The following is a 4,994-nucleotide window of genomic DNA, read 5'->3' on the forward strand; positions in this document are numbered from 1 at the left end:
TTACTCTTTTCATTACGTTCAGAGCAATGTTTTGAGAAAACTGTATTTTGATATCTCAAACTCCGTTTGTTCAGGGTTCGAACCCAAGTTGACTTTAGGATCAATGTCCTGACGGGTTCATATGACTCACTGCTTAATAGACAGCCCATATGTCTTGTGGTGTGTTAAGCTTCAATCACAGAGAAATAGAGTTTTTCTAATCAGTTCTTGGGGCACAGTGAGTTACTCTCTCTCTCTCTCTCTCTCTCTCTCTCTCTCTCTCTCTCTCTCCCCCCTCTCTCTCTCTTTCTTTCTCTCTCTCTCTCTCTCACTCCCCACTCTCTCTCTCTCTCTCTCTCTCTCTCAATTGCAAACACACACACACACACACACACACACACACACACACACACACACACACACACTCTCTCTCTCTCTGCCTCTCCATCTCTCTCTCTACCTCTCCATCTCTTTCTCTGTCTGTCTGTCTGTCTGTCTGTCTGTCTGTCTGTCTGTCTGTCTGTCTGTCTGTCTGTCTGTCTGTCTGTCTGTCTGTCTGTGCTCTCTTTTCCCTCTCTCTGGGTGCTGTTTCTGTCTGTCTTCCTGCCTTTCTATCTATTTCAATCTCTCTCTATCCTTCTCTTTTCTTTTTGAGTGTTGCTTGACAACTTTCATACATCACCCCCCCCCCCCGAGTTTTTATACTTTTACAAATGCTATAGAAGTGCAAGTCTATGGAGACATTTGGTTTGAAGAAAGAAGGAACTAACTCGAACAGGATCAAAAAAGGAAAAAAAATAGTACTTACATTAACGATAAGCAAGGTGAAGCTACGGCAGTGTTTCAGCATGGCCTTGTAAATACGAAGAAACGGTTTATGACAACATCCACAGATCAGATCTGAAGAAAAAAAATCCACCGACACTTAAATACTATAAAAAACGAGAGAATTCCGATAAAACAATAAAAATGTTGACCGTCACTCAATCATCATAATATTTTTTTCCGGTAGGTGGACGTGTCTATAAAGTTACTCTCCACCCGAATTTTAAAAAAAAGAAAAAAGAAAATATGTACTTTTGTCAAAGGACGAAGCACGAAAAACGTTCTAAGTAAGGTATGGCATTCTTTCTTTCTTTCTTTCTTTCTTTCTTTCAGACATTCGTTCGTTCTTTGTTTATCCCTTTTGTTCCTTCTTGCTTAATTTCTTTCTGCATTCTTTCTTTCTATTTTCCTCCGAGTAGCTAACCGATATATATATCAGAAATAGCGAACAGGTCTGTTACTCACAAAGGGTAGTTGCTACGTGCACGTGTGCACTTGAGATAACCTTCCTGTGGTATTTGGCGGAGTTCTCGGTCAACATGACCTCTACGGAGCTCAGAGCCCGAAGAAATGGGCCTTTTTTAGCCTAGACGCATGATATATTTTCACCTGTGTTTAATTTTCCAATCCCGAACGGCGCAATACCGAACGTGCACAGATATTATATTATTGTGTACATCAAATTTCTCCGGGCTGCACTTTCTGATTTTACTGCTACCTGAATTGGTATCCCCCAAGATTACAGCGCTGATGGCGCCGGTTCGAACCCTCAGAGGGGTGTTCTTGAACTTGGGTGGTTGGGGAATTTTCCAGGCTCTCCATTCTCTTGGCTTGGCCCTATCGGAGATGGACGTCAAATTCGGTGGTCCTGGCCACTAAAACCTTACAGTGTTGAACGGGCGTTGATCCCGCATATATACATTGCACAGTTACCAGTGTTCGCCACAGACAGCTTAGTGCCTATAGTTAAGTCCTAGTTCTTTTCTTTCCGTCTCTTATTTCTGTCTATCTTGTTTTTTCCTTACTCCAAAATTGCCACCAGTGCGTCAATGTACTTCTTTTTGCTCAAACAAACAAAACGAACAAACAAACTGTCACTGTTGAGTGAAAACTGGCACAAGAATTAAACAATGAAACCCTACTTTACGTTGTGCCAGAAAAATCTAGGATGTTATTAAAGTATAACAGCTTTTGGATAGTGCACATTCCCGCCCAACAGCAAGCTCTGTGCGCTATAAATATTATACATGACTAAATTTCTTGTCAAGTTGCTGGAAATCTTGTGGCCTCCTTCCTCGTCGTTTTGTGACGTATCAAGTGGTCGCACACACCTGAATCCCTTGATTTTGTGTAATCTGATACGGATTCCTTTCCCTGGCAGAGTGCAAATTGCTGTTGGCCCTACTGACGTTAAGTTTTGACTTAACACCTCTCCCCCTCCATCCCACACCTCTTTCGAGACACCCGAGCCCCTTGATCTCCAATGTTATGCCCTCCTGGAAATAGTAAAGGTAAAGTAAAGTTGTTCCCGCATCCGATCCGAACATTGGGGATTGCCTTGTTAGTGAGACAACTTCCTGGGTCTTCGGCATATTGTGGTAGGGTGGCCAGCTCCTTTCCACGCCGCCTTTATTTACCCAACTCGAAGTCAGGTACCCATTACTGCTGGGTGGGCAGGAGGGGGCGAAAAAAATCCGTGTCCGAACCGAGGCTCGAACCCCCCGGACTTTCCGCTTCGGAGACGAGCGCACTAACCGCTCCGCCACCGCACCCTCCCTAGAAATAGCACGAAGTCAAAATCGGACACCATTACACTTCCACTCTCCAGCAAGTGTAAAACAGATCTTCAATGGTTTACGTTATGGTAAGGTCCACGGCCAAGAAGTCAAAACAAATCTTGTACAGAAATAGAAATGTTTGCCTGTAAACCTTAGCATATAAATAAATAAATTAATACACAAATAAATAATTTTTAAAACTTGCTACAATAAGGAGATTTTGTTCAAATGTCCGTCCTTTACATTTTGAACATATCGCCAACGTCCAGAAATTAGCTTACTCTTCCAACTAAACGAATAAGGCAAAAAAATTGGGATTTATCAAACATGTTTAGGATATTATAGGTATGAAAGAAGATTTCTGTCTATTACCTGGTTTATGATGGGCTTCTGTGTCTAATCGGGTAAATCTCCCAGCTGTTTCACGCAGGAGACGTCAGACGCTATAAATACCAAATGTAAGGGTGAGTTCAATCCCCGAGAGGACACGCTTTTGTTTGTTTGTTTGTTTGTCGGTTGGTTTTCTTTTTATTAGAAAAAATTCGTCCGTGTAGGCCTACTAGGATGTTGTATCCATCTCAGCCCGAGTTGGTCCTGTCAGATAGGGTTGAGGCTCTTTTAAAAGATCTAAATCGAAAGAGTGGGGGTGTGAACAAAAAAACAAACAAAAACCCAACCCCCCCAAAAAAGCAACAACAACAACAACAACAACAACAAACAAACCCCCAAACAAACAAAACATCACAATTACGATTGTTGTGTCTGATTATATTATTTTCCGATCCTGGTTTAAGGGGAAATAACTAATATAAAACATAGTAAAACATGAATCTAAAATCAGCTGGCAATGTTTGGTCTTTGTTCCTGGATTGATGCTACAATGGTCTCTATTGAACTCTAGTTCTACATACATTTTTTAAAAGTTATTTTTTTCTGTTCTAGACCTTAACACTAAAAAAAGGTAGGGATACGTTCATGATTATTGTTGGCAGGAGCTAATGCTCCAATTATGTTCCTGGTAGGGCCACCAATGCCAGACAGGTCGACGGGTAGAGGTCAGACGAAGTGTGATCCACGGCCCTCCAGCTTTCGGAGGTTCAGCTCAGGGTGGGCTAACAACCCAGACTGGTAAAAAAGCATATGTTACGGAAACAGCAACAAAGAGAAATCATATTTCTGTGTGTGATGGACCTTCAGAGTCCCTTGGGATTCGTATGAATGCTGGCAGTGAAAGCCACACGGAAGCTGTTTGCAGGAAGATGGAGGACCTGAACACCGCAAAGACAAAAGTTGTCTTCGGACTGTGGAATGTAAGGACAATGTATGAAACTGGTAAGTTGGCACAAGTAACGTCAGAGATGAGGAGATATGGATTGCACATTCTGGGCATAAGTGAAAGTCACTGGACAGGATCCGGCAGGCTGAGAACAGCAACTGGAGAAACACTGATCTATTCCGGCAGAAAAGACAACCAACATAGGGAAGGTGTAGCTATCATCCTAAAAAAGGGACTTGAGAAATGCCTCATGGAGTGGAAACCGATCAACAGCAGAATGATGACACTGAGACTGAAGGAAAAGCACACCAACACAAACATCATCCAATGTTACTAACGACAGTGAAGATGAAAGCAAGGACTATTTATATAAACAGCTACAGAGGGAATTGACAGAGATATCTCGTCACGACCTTATTGTTGTAATGGTTGATCTGAATGCTAAAGTAGGAGAGGACAACACCAACTATGAGAGAACGATGGGACAACGTGGTACGGGTACAAGAAATGAGAACGGTGAAAGACTAGTGGACTTCTGCGCATTGAACAACTTGGTGGTAGGCGGAACCCTCTTCCCACACCGTACAATTCACAAACTGACCTGGAATACTCCAAATGGCCGGGACAAGAACCAGATTGACCACCTTATGATAGGAGGAATGTGGAGACGTTCCCTACAGGATGTGAAAGTCAGAAGAGGAGCAGATGTCGGCAGCGATCACCATTTAGTGACGGCAAGGATAAAACTCAAACTGAAGAAAACATTCAGCAGGGAGGCGACAAGGACACGATTTAATGTTCACAAGCTCAGTGAAGGCAATGTGAGATCTGCCTTCTGACTAGAACTAAAGAACCGATTTCAAGCTCTCCAAGACCTGGAAGAAACCACCCTGAATACAGATGAAGTCAATACGAAATGGAAGCATAGAGAGCAGTAAGACATGTCTTGGCGTCAAGAAAAAGAATGCAAGCAAAGAATGGATACAGCAAAGAACTTGGAATACTATTGAAGAACGGGGAGAAATCAAGAAAAGACAGATTGCAGCTAAGTCGATACGGCTACAGGAGAAGTACGCAGAGGATTACTAGGAAGCTTACCAGAAAGTTAAAAGACTGGTCAGGAAAGACAGAAGAGG

This window comes from Aplysia californica, unplaced genomic scaffold (assembly GCF_000002075.1).
Source record: "Aplysia californica isolate F4 #8 unplaced genomic scaffold, AplCal3.0 scaffold00257, whole genome shotgun sequence".
Classification (NCBI taxonomy): Eukaryota; Metazoa; Mollusca; class Gastropoda; order Aplysiida; family Aplysiidae; genus Aplysia; species Aplysia californica.